At 41.5% G+C, this 12,595-nt stretch overlaps 1 protein-coding gene across 8 annotated transcripts in view; it reads right to left on the bottom strand.

The window, feature by feature from the left end:
• USP54 (ubiquitin specific peptidase 54) overlaps positions 1–12,595 on the bottom strand; it is a 94,431-nt gene that overhangs the window by 48,921 nt on the left and 32,915 nt on the right. The window contains exon 1 of one of the 8 annotated variants that reach the window (XM_062000907.1): positions 12,137–12,225. The exons of 6 other annotated variants lie outside the window; for them this stretch is intronic. The gene's annotated coding sequence lies outside the window, so the exon portion shown is untranslated. Of the gene's footprint in view, positions 1–4,354; positions 4,432–12,136; positions 12,226–12,595 lie in introns of those variants that run through there. One more of the 8 variants, XM_062000908.1, reaches the window with a different exon arrangement.

Genomic DNA, 12,595 nt, shown 5'->3' on the forward strand with positions numbered 1-12,595 from the left:
CAAAGACACAAGGCTCTCCCCTGACTCAGCAACCCACAGCTCTCTCCAGACCAAAACAGTCTCCAAATTCTCTTTATCAGAAACTATCTGGTATGTATCTCTACAGAATGTTACTTTACCTCCACAGGACTGTGATTCTTCTGAAGACGACAGAAGAATCCTTCAATAGAAGCTCATCTTCCCACCCCAAGTTCATTTTCCCCTCATCTCACATGAAATGTAAACAAAATAATTGTATCTAAGAAATTCCTCGAGACAGGAACTACAAGATTCATGGTAAAATGTGTTTTTGAAGTTGTCACACATGTAGCCCACCTGTGCTTACTTTACAGACACTTGTATAATAATTTCCAGGGACATTCCCAATGTCACTTAATACTATCCCACTTCTGATATGCACCATGACAACTGAACGCAACTATTTTGGCTGGTATAAGCAAGATGACTCTATCCCATATACACTGAAGTAGTAATTGCAACATGAAGCCAACTACAATACAGATACTTAGAGTTTGTGCATCAGCAAAAATTAACCAAGATAATAATTCCTTATAATGACACCCTGGGTATCTGTGAAGGCACGTTTTTCACCTTCCACACAATTATAAATGTATCTCTTGTCAAGACACAGAAAGAACTTCCTCAATATCTGCAAATGTGTTACAGCAGCCTAACCCATTCCCCTCTAGTAATAGTTTATCTGTACTTTCATTAAACTCATTCTACAAATACTAATGAAGTCCCAGCATTGCTGTAAGGCAGGTAAATACCCACGTACAGATGTATATTCTTCTTGGTTGCCACTGTGCCATGCAGATGCAAGTCTGCAGACACAGACCATTACCACGCCTGTCACACGGCATTCCAGAGCACTGAACAGAACTCCTCTCAAAGCAATTTCAGCCTCAGCCGCCTTCCTTTGCTCAATCCCTTAATGAATCATGAGCCAATCACACTGTCAGGTAATTCAGTTTCAAGACACAATTCAACAACCTCCATAAACCAACACCACTTGCAATAGGTGCAGTGGTGACCTGCACAGCAGAGATGGAGCAGAATGCTGTGTGGAATGAGCTGAACCAAGCAGGCTCTGTGCTAACTCACAGAAACCATGGAGCCAAGCACTCCATCTTCTCCTTTCCACAGCACCTATTAAAAGATGGAAAAGACAATCCAAACCACGGCAAAGATGCACAGCTGTGAGCAGCATTTATTCAGTGGACTCAAAGCTCAAAACAGGCTATAAAACTTGAGGTACTTTAAGCCAAGCTGCCTCAGTTATGACAACACAAATACATTTTTTCTACTGACTTTTATTGCTTTGGAACCAGAAGCAGATTGAAGGCTGTGTAGTTCACCTGTAGTTGCAGCAGGACTACTGCAAACTGGCCAGGACTCACACAGTAACCACACACTGTGTTTGCACAGGCTTAGCAGAGCTCATTCCTTACTACATGTTCGCTACGACTGCACACAGGAACGAGTTCAGTTTGCTCACTGGGCTGTGTGTCCTTCACAGAGCTAAGAACAAGAGGAAACACTTAAGCTGGTAACCACCCAGTGATGACAAACCAGGTTCTCTGGAGATAAAGGGCTGCTTCACACTGTCAACTTCTAAAAAACCCCCTAACTTCCCAGTGTTAGATAATACCTACAAAATGGGGTTCTCAATCTCAGGTCTCTGGAAGATGTTATTAGGATGGGTTACTCAGACCAACTTTGCTTCTGCTCTGTGGTGAAAAGGGCAACAAAAAGCAAGCAGGAATAAAGATTTTTTGTCAAAACCAACCATCATTACTGAAATATCCTGTTTTGTCTGCAGCACCGCTGATGAACCATCAGTAGAAAAAAGCTACTCCTCCCATACTTCAAACACCCAACATCCAATTGCTAAGAAAACAGCAGTGACCTGTAAAGGGAAGAGGAAGGCTACTGCTGCGCAAGCCTGTCACCACATGTAGGTGTTCCCCAAACTTGCTCCTTCTCCCAGATACTGTGTTAGCTTGGAAATGATCCCAATCATGGAACTCAAGAAAAAGGTCAACATTTACTCTCTGAAATGAAGTAATAACATTTTGATGATATATCCTACAGGCTTTGGAGAGTTACATAGTTAAAACTCTTTCATACTTTGCTTATTTTTTCAGAAAGACTGCGCCTCGATTAAAGACACAAACAAAGGCAACAGCTTTTTAACAGGACAAGGAAAACTCCTACAACTCAACTGCCAATGTAGTTTCCCAGCCTTCTGTAGCACTGTAATGTTAGGAGACAACTGCAGCTCCACATAACAATTGTACTAAAGAAAATCACCTTAAGACAAAAACCCCTAAAAAATTACCAAGAAAAAAACTCCATCAAAACCTCACCAAAAAACTCCCAGATGACAGATTCAAAAGCTGTAGTTAATGCCTGTCCCAGTGGCATCTTGGCATGACTCCAGAAATGCAGTCTGACCTAAAAGCAAAAGGTATTGGCCAAAAACACAGGACTCATTTCTCCATGCATCGAGATGCTCCAGTGTAACTACAAAAAGGTACAATTCATCTCTATCTCCAAGATCTATTTGTACCATCAAAAATGACAGAGAAAAAACCCACCTTTCTGCTTTATGCATGCATTTTCTCAGACCTGACTGATGCCCTGGGAGAAACGGAGGGGGCAAAAAAGCCTGTGATGCTTTTGCTGCCAACCTTAGACCCACTTGTCAGGCTTCCTCCTAAAGGAACAACTTAATTACCCAGCTCTCTGCTCCCTGTGCCTACTGGGTGGAACTGGGAACTGACAGTATCTGACAGCACCACCAATGACTGACAGACTCATTCTGATTTTCCCTATTTTTCATTCTGCTATTGCACAATTCCTAGTCTCTGAAATAGCGTAAAGTTACAACTAAACTGTGAGTATCAAGGACTTTAGGCTAACTTCCCAGAACCACGTTAGAAAATGTACTCAGAGTTTGAGTAAGGTCATGAGAAATACTCTTTCAGACACCAGGGAAATGTTTCCATTTACCTGATGAAAAGGTAATAATCTAAATGTTAGGCTAAAAGTTTCTAGTGAAGACCATCAAAATGAGCTTGGAGTGATGATCAAAAATGAAAGTTTCCCCAAATCCACAGATGTGCTTCTTCAGAGAATAAGGTGACACCAAGCTTGTGACAAATGCGACAGGTTTCCCAGAAGACACAACGAAGCCCATTTCATGATAGATGCCATCAAGATGATGGAAACCAAACTGAAGGGACTAGACAGAGCAGTGAGCAAGCTGGGATAACACACACATCCTCAACTAAAATTGCAGTAGTTTTGGTTGCTAACATTGGATTTGTACAGCCTATCAACCACTAGAAGAAAATGTAGGCTCCATACTGATGGGCTAAATTGCCTCTTGGGAATATAGCCTCCAGAAGTGGCAACACTGCCATTTCTCAACTAGTAGACAGCTTACCGCTTCTGTAGTGATTTGAGGGGAAAAACTGTACAAGTTTTTTAATGAAAAAAAGATTAAGTTCTTGTATCAACTTTGGAAATCAACAAACAATTTGTGAAAAACAGAAACAAACCCACTCTATGATCCTGTTAACTGCTCAGGCCAACAAGGGCCATGGAGAGACCGTATTCTGCAGGAACATCTCACAGTGACACTGCAAGCTGCTGGGGTCAACTATGGTTTTATGCTGCAGGAAGATATTCCTCACGGTACACCATTCAGCTTCCTAATCCAAAAGCTTGTGGGTTTTATAAAACTATAGTGAACTGTCTCTTAGAACAGGGTAATGAAATCTTGCAAACACTTACCTAATCTGAATCATTTGATTTTAAGCCTGACAGTCAGCCAAATCTATTTCAAGAATATCTCTCAGTAAAAATGCACCAGAAAGCCATTGGCTTTGAACTGCAGATGGTTCAATGATGGTGAGGGCTAGAAATTTCTACCTACTGAAGTTCAAGGGGAAGCTCTTTGCATCTTCCTAACTGCCTGCAGGTGCTTCTCAGGGGTTATGAAGTCTTAGCAGTCACTTCTGTAGCCCTTCCAGAAAGGGCATCAGCTGATAAATATCTGTCTTCTGTACAAACTTGGGACACGTAGACTTTTGTTCAAAATGGTGCAAAAATATGCCACTCATCCCACAGAGGTACCAAGAAAGAATAGCGTAGCTGTGTTCAGAATTTCATAAAGTAGTTAAGTCAAAGTACTCAGTTGTCTAATTAGAAAAGCTATTAAAATCCATGCAGTAAAGAGCTCTAATACAACTGCACAATCAAAGGCAAAGCTACGATTAAAAAAAGCCAAACACACAGCTCTACCTAAAGCCAGCATTACAGTATTTTCTGATAAAAGAATAACAACCTGCAAGATGCTCTAGAAGTTCCTGGAGGAAAGCTTCTCGCAAATTGCAGCCTCCAAGGCGAGAGCACAATGTGGGATAACCGAGTAATAAAGGGCTTCTGTAGAAGGCAAACAATGAGAGAGATGAGGTCAGAACTAGAGAGGCAAAGGCCACATTATTTACTTTGTGTGGAGCTTATTGCCAAAACACACTTCACTCCCCAGATAAAACTTTTACTCGTATCAAAAACCACAGTATTAATAACCACTGATCTCATGCATCACGGTACTCTGAGCACATGCATTTGCTGTGGAGGTTACAGCAAACAGAGGCAGAGGAGCCCACAGCTTCGTGTCCTACTTCCAAAATCCTTTGGAAGCAGCTGCCTCCCTTTCTGTTACAGAGCCCAAAGAACCTGTTCTCTCAACAAGGGAAGGAAAACATACGAAATCATGAAAGTCTGCTCAGCCTGAAGTAAATTCAAACCATGTCAAAACAATCTGCACTCCGTTCAGATCTCCCGTTGGCAGTTGCCCAGTTCTGTAGGCCTGCTCCATGTGATAATAAAAGTCAGCATCTTGATACTCCTGGATTTCCAAAGCTTATCCTAAAGTTTTGCATTACCTTCTACATGGAATCTAAGTTTACCCTGCCAAGCCTGTATCTAAAAAACACTCCACCTACCACAAAGGCTTAGTGCTGGACATTTCACAAGGAGGAAGGGTGGGGTGAACCCAGCTTTTCATCCCACTGCATATGGAACTTGCGGAGTTCAGATAAATGAGGAAAACACAGCAGCCTCAAATGTTATGAAAGCGCTTAAAAGCAGTTAAACATCACCAATCAATCCTGTCTAACACTGAAAACCATGACAAACAGGAACAGGGCAGCTGTCAAACATGGTGAAATGGAAGGTTCTGGTTTGATTCTAGCCAACCCTCAGCCAGCCTCCTGCTGCCAGTTACTCCCTTTCCAAATCTTCACCTTGGCTTTCAATAGGGGAGCTTCAAGACGAATTCGGTACTTGATCCAATCTTAAGGTATAAACACACGTTTTAATTGCAGACTTCTGTATTTTGCAGCCATCAGCTACTGCATCAGGATTTCAAGCCCTCTTTTCTGTGGCATTGTAACAATCCTATTTCTCTTCCAATAATACCACTGACCCAAGGAAACAAATGTTTTCTACTTTGACTTGCAAATTCAAGCCCAAAAACGTCTAAAGAGTTCCTCGAGGCTTTCAGAAGTAGCCAGTAGTATTCAGCAACATAAGGCTTCATGTAACTGATAACTTCTTAAATCCTAAACTCCTGTTGCCATTCTTCTCTTGACCTTGCAGTCTTCCACTGCAAAACAATCTTCCTCTTCTGTAACTATCTTGTTATAACTGTGAGTTCTCCTGTCAATTTTCACAACCTCTTCCTTCCTTGAAACAAGTCAGCAGCAATCAACTCCCAGATCATTGGCTGTTCACATTACATCACCACAAATACCTGTTTCATGAAACTGTTTCATTATATCTTCATTTCAAGCTCAGTTTGAAAGAACTGAGTGTGTTAATACATACACATCCACACAGGATAAAAGGCACATGTAAGCAAGGAGCAGATTTTGCAGAAAAACAAGCAAACAGAAGAACTCCAGCACCATTACTACTTCAATTTCAAAGGAAAGACAACACAGACTAAGCAGTGGCAGCAACATATTAAGGCAGCAATAGTCTTTGACCAAACAGATGGGCAGCCTTTAGGTGGAAAAATAGGTCTTTTCAGTGGTGTTTTAGGGAGCTAGTCAAACACTGCAACATACTGTTCTCTCCAGACAGTGCTCAGGGGGAAGATGACACCCAGCACAGAAACCAGCTTCTTCAACACAGGTACCTAATAGGCTTTCTGATACCCCTGGCTGATGGGCGGCCAGACAGAATTCCCATCTCCCTCACGATCAACAGCTCAGGCTAGACAACATATTTGACAGTACCATAACAGCATTTATTCTCACCTTCCTTTCTCCTAGCTCAGCATAGTATTTGGTATTACAATAATAGCTAGAGCTTCTTCTCCAACTACTAATTCACTGTATTTTGTGTTTTATCTAACACACCATTACCATGTATCCAGATGGCTTATGACACTCACGTCCTTCCCAGAATAATAACATACCAAGGCACAAAGCAGCATAGAGGAACTCATGCAAACAAAGCGTGAGAGAGTAAAGACAAGTGAGCTGCACCTGAAGGTGTCTGTGTTGGGTCCTAGTATGCTTCCATCATTTCCTACTGCCTTGCTAAAACTGAAAAGCAGGAGTGCTGATGTACCACAGAACTTTATATAGATTAATATTTCTACATAAAAATATAAACCCATGCACCCAGCATCCACAACATGCTGTTTTTCCCTCTTTTTTAAGAAGTCATCTGTGCTCTATAGCTATAAATAACACTTCAGCAGAATCACGAGTGTGCACACATATGCATAAGTGCTTAATAATCTCAACTTGGATTTAAGATCACTACTACTTAGTTTTAGAGAGAACAAAGCATAACTAATAAGAACAGAGAAAACTCATTTTTCCCTCATTTGGCTTTGCACACAGAAGCATTTTACCACAAAACCCACTGAAGGCTTCAGAATCTGAGCAGGAAGAACACTTGCACATACCACAAGAAGAATCAAAGCATCCCATACCCAACAGCAGTTAGCAGCCTATAGTAAACCAACCAACCAACCAAGTTGCCAGAAATACACCATGACACTGCACACCTCACCAGTAACCTGGAACAGACGAGTTGGGAGAGCAGAACTGAAAGTCTGATTTCTTGCTTTCCGTACAACTAGGAACCTGACCAGTATTGAGGGAACTCACAGAGGAGAAGACGCTCTGTACAAGCTGATGAGGTTGAGTGGTTTTTCCCTTGTTAAACAGGAAGCAGACATGAAACCTCAAAACTTTACATCCTAAACTTGAAAATGGTGCTCTTGTCTCCTCTACTAGCAAAATAAAGCATTTGTCAGATGTTGGCATGGCTTCCCTTTGGTTCCTGCATGCCAAGACTAGACCTGGCTGAATGGGCTGCGGCTGGCTGAGCCAACAGCCACAGACACACTGTGCCTCTCCTCACCTGCAGCCCCCATCTCATGAAGTGGCCACTTCGCAGGGCTCTGTGTGTTTTAAAGAGGATAATGACAACTGAATGTACAACGGTCCTGAACTCAGAGCTAAACCTCAAATATAGGCAAGGCCACAGAGGGATCCCTGCAAAACAGGAAAGAAGCCCTTGGTAACAGCACCTGTAGCTATCTCTGTTACCTGAAATTCTACTTTCATTGTCTCCAACAGACAACTGCCTCTGTTTAAATTCTTCTGGTGTAAGACATTCTACAAGATGTACTAGAATAAGTATTTTGGCTAATAAATCCCTCCTGATACCTTTTCATCAACTAGTTGTAAAAAAGCCTTCAAATCCAAGCCAACCTATTTCACTGTGTGAAATCTGGAGTAGATAGCTACAACAGGCAAAAGGTACACTCCCTGATTTTCACATACAGCACATTTGTCAGAAATACATTTCAGAAACTAAAACATTACAGAATATACACATAGTATACACAGATGGAAGTTTCTTGTGTGCAAAGCAGATTGCATCCTATACACAAGTTTTCTGAAATACAGATTTTTCATTTCATGTCAGAACTAAAAATAAGGTGCAGCTGTTAAGAGTTGCAGCTGAACTTTAACAAAACTCTGGCCTCTGAATTCAAAATCTGAATTAAAATTTCTAACTTATGATTCAAAAAGACTATTTATGTAAAGCCTTATCAGACCCTACCATAAGGAACAACTTCCATACTGACTTAAAAATGTATACAACTCTTTCCTTACAGATTTTAGTATCTTAAAATCTTGGGATCTGGTAGAAAAAAACCCCGTTGTTCATTCTGTAAACCGCAGAAACAATAACACAATAACCTTGTATCAAAACCAGGCTTATGGAGACGATGTTACTGTTTTCATTTAGAAAGGTTATTTCGTCTTCACCAGAAAAGTACTGTGAAACTACCAAGTGCAAAAGGGATTATTTTGTATCCCGCTGTGACCTGGAGAGATCCGAAAAGCATGAAAGAGACTCTTGTTAAGTACAAGCAGGCTCTGTCCTACTGGGTCACAGAAGCAGAAGCTGTGCAAATGCAGTATAATACAAGTTGAACAGACCAGTTGGGTGTTGGGGTAAGAAAAAGAAGAATGATGTCAACAGTGTTATTTTTTCTGCCTGGAGATGAAATGACACTACTGATTGGCACCAGAAGCTCCTCATAACAAAAAAAACCCCAAGAAGTGCTCAAGAAATATACACCACGAAGGGAGTTTCCCCACACTGTTTGCAGGTTGCCCATTGGCAGAAAAAGATTATGAAGAGGCAATTCACAAGAGTTCCTCTCTTGCAACTTGAAGCAGTTCATTAAATATGAAATTAATTAAAGCCTAAGATGGTTTCTGAGGCTTCCTTCTTCCCAAAGCCCCCAGCCCAGATTCCATGGCCACCCCCACACCAGCATCTCCTGGAGCTGGTCACAGGACAGAGCCTTTACCTTCCAGTTGCACAGCAGAGCCACACATTGCCCACTCCTCCTCTTGCCCAGTTCTGTTAGGACAAGGTCTGTCCATACTGCTCCAGGCTGGCACCTCCCATCATTGTAACACTGTACGCTGTAATTTTGTTTCCTGAGAACTCCCTAGACAACATGATGGCAACACAAAAAGCTGAAAGGGACTTAACTCTTGTATTTGACAGAAGAGAGTCTGAGGAAGATGACCAACTTAGCACAGTAGCGGATGCAGATCCACAACACCAGCAAAGCAATAAAAGGACAGAAATCAAACACTACCCTGTCTAGAAGTCCTCTCCCTCAGAACAACCAGCCTTCAAGGAATGCTCACCTGACATCTGGGAAAGCAACATCTGTCAAAGATATCCTTATCAAGAAGGGTTACCACATCACAATGGTATTTTTAGTCACCTCATTACACCACAATAAATGCTTTGTTGAGAAATCCATTGCAAAAATTTTCCTTCCATGTTATAAGAAAGCATTCAGACACACTGGTACTATTATTATCCATTGCTTAAGCAGCATTACAACACATAACATTTCCTTATACACACCTGTGAGAGACAGGAAAAAATAGCAATATTCTATCCAAATTGAGAGTCTATGCATCCTTCCTCTGTGATTAACAAAATCAAATAAATCACACACGTGTGTGTGTGTGTCTGTGTACACGTGCATTCCCATTTCTCTCCCAGTGCCCCCAGATTCTCCCATTTCAACATCCTCTGGTGACCCAGGTACTCCCCATTAGGATATCAACAGTAACACACATCCTCTTGAGATATTGAGCACATGAGAAACGTGGAGAAAACTTGTGGAACCTCACACATACTACCACATCAGTTAAAAAGACTATTATTATGATCCAAAGCATCAGAATCTTAAAAGAGGCAACTGGAAAACGGATAAAGTTACAAGGCTGTGACACACTATTCTTCCAAGAAGTAATCTTGTGTTTCAGCTTGTGTTCGCAACAACTCCCAGAAGAAACAGCAAGTGATTAACATCACTTGGCTCTTGGTGGAGTCAGAACTGTGTCATTCTGTAAAACCTTCCCACAAATGCATTTGTTCCAGATCTCTTTACTTTTAGTCAAGAAATAGAGTTTTTCTAGTACTCAAAAAGCATACAGATATGTTTATACCTGTTCAGAAGGGTAGAATGAGCATAATTTTGACAAACACACTGCCTTGGCTATATCCCACTACTGCCCCTTCCCATGGCACATCCATCTCCCTGCATTCCCTCCCAAAGGCCCTCGGGTCTAGCACAATATTGACTTTCCCATTTGTAAGTGCATTATTTAAATCCTGCCCCAGAAGCTGACGCTGCCAACCTTCACCAGCCATTTGTTACATTATAAAGCAAGTGCTTCTGTTTTCTCTCCCTCTGAGAAGATGGAAACGTACCAAAAAACATCTACAAAACTATCTGGTTGTCCTCCAAATCAGTCCTTTCCTGCCAAGCATGGAGAAGCTCAGCGGCCAGGCAGCAGGTGTGCCAAAACCATTGTTCATCGTGACAGCCACCACAGTCTGCTTCCTTCACTGCTCTGGCTGTTTATTACGCTTCTCTGGCCTTTGACAGGGAGCCCTTCAACCCAGAATCTGTCTCTTTGGGTTTTTAAGACACCTAAAACTCTAAGATAATGCAGTAAGCTACAGGCATTAAAACTACATTATAAACAAACAACTTGGAAAACACATAAACCGCCCCCCAAAACGTCCAGCACAAGTCTCTCTGTCAGGGAAAAGCTGGAGGTTACCTCGCCAGATTTAATTAAAACAATTAAAAATAAATCCCAAAACAAACAAAGAAAAAACCCCAAAATCTTAAAACTCAAAACAGCCTAAAGCTTCTAACTCCCATCAAGAAGGTACTAGAGGAAGAAGCAATGTCAGGCAGTGACCTTTTCACACAAACAAACTCAAATGCTCACAGCGACCAGAGTGGGGAAGAGAGCACTCCCCTCTCTCAACCTCAGTGCAAGGCTCATAAAATCAGCACTTTTAGGGGGATGGGAAAAGGGGAGGAGAGGCAGTTTGATGTATTTTCTACTGGTTTAGTGCCTTGAATTAACTCATCAAGTTAAAGCCAGGGCAAGGAAAGCAGGACTTCCTCTTCCAGGTGTGCAACAGCTGAGCTCAGCCTCAGAGCAGGTTACAATCAACCTCCCAGGTAGCCTAAAACACACTAAGATTACAAAGAAGTTATTCCCTCAAAAAAACTGGAATGCATTTAAACAGGCAGAATGTGTTTATTATACTGAATGATGTGCAGTGGAAAGGATAGATTATTTTTTCCATCCCTTCTGGTGACAAACTCTAGAACCAGATTTATCATTCAGTGGAATTAAATCCTCTGCTTAGTACCACCAAATGTATAGAAACAGCTTGTGGCTTTCTTCAAATTACAAATTTAAACTAATATGTACTTCACACGAAGCTGAAGCAGTGAGAAGTATGGAATAGTGGTGGTAAACTTCCAAAATTCACAGAATAATTACTATTTATTTTGGAAACAAGACCATTTACAGAAGGCAGAGGAATCAGAAAACCAGCCAAAGCAATTTGACTTTCTCAAATCAACAAATTAAAGCAATAAAAAAGCTCTACAAATTTAATATCTCATTTCATGATCAACTTTGTAACAAAGAATGCCACAAGTAGAAGGAAGCAAAACCACATCTCAATTACCAAAAGAGCAGCCCTGACAGTTTCTAAGTAGGTAATAGTTTTACATAAAGTAGCAACTATGGAAGATGAACTGCTAACATCCTTTCCAGCTGTGATGTGCATTAAGGTTAAAAGAGATTCTGACTGGTTCCATCTTCAAATTGATCACAGATACTATTAGTCAAAAGCAGCTGTGGTGTGATGGACCAGAGGCATCTTATAGTGCATAAAGTGCCTCTCACACAGGTAACAGAACATAAATAAAATGTACACACATGGAATATCATTAGACAGCAGGACTAGGATATTCGATAGTAATCTCTCAGCAAACTGAAGCAATGGTCTTTCTTCACATCTTAGAAGAAAGACAAATGGTGCTGAAAAGCAGTATTTTCTACCTTTCAGTACCGTACATAGGAGAGAATTCCTGTGACGACTTGGATTCAACAAAGCCAGTCATGTCATAGCAGCAGTGACACTGAAGTAAAACAACAGATTTAAAAATCAGAAAACCTACCCTTGAGAAGACACTTTCTACTGCATGGACCTGGTATTGCAACAAAAGCTGGAGATCCAAGCAGGTTGGGAAAACTCTCAGAGGACTCACTGCCAGAGTAAATGCTGTAACACTTGCATGGAAAAAATATTTAAGGGAGGAGGAAAGAGCTAGAATAGAGTGGGAGGGGACAACCTGCTGTTTCAAACAATAGGAAGCAGTTAAAACAAAAAAAAACCAAGGGCCTCCCTCAGCACAGGAAAGTCTCCTTTGAAAAGCCTTGTCCCCGCTGCCACCTACCAGGCAGGCAGCTCTGACAACAGAGATAAGGTCAGAGGCCTGGCCAGGCAAAAGGGAGGAAGGTTTTCCAAATCCTTATATAAAAGAGACCAGATTAGGGGCAGAGGAGGGGGAGATCGGGCTGAAAGGGATGACTTCATCTTACTGCAGTGGCCTGTCTGTGCAAGGCAAGACTCCCCT

The sequence above is a fragment of the Colius striatus genome, chromosome 8 (genome assembly GCF_028858725.1).
Source record: "Colius striatus isolate bColStr4 chromosome 8, bColStr4.1.hap1, whole genome shotgun sequence".
Lineage (NCBI taxonomy): Eukaryota > Metazoa > Chordata > Aves > Coliiformes > Coliidae > Colius > Colius striatus.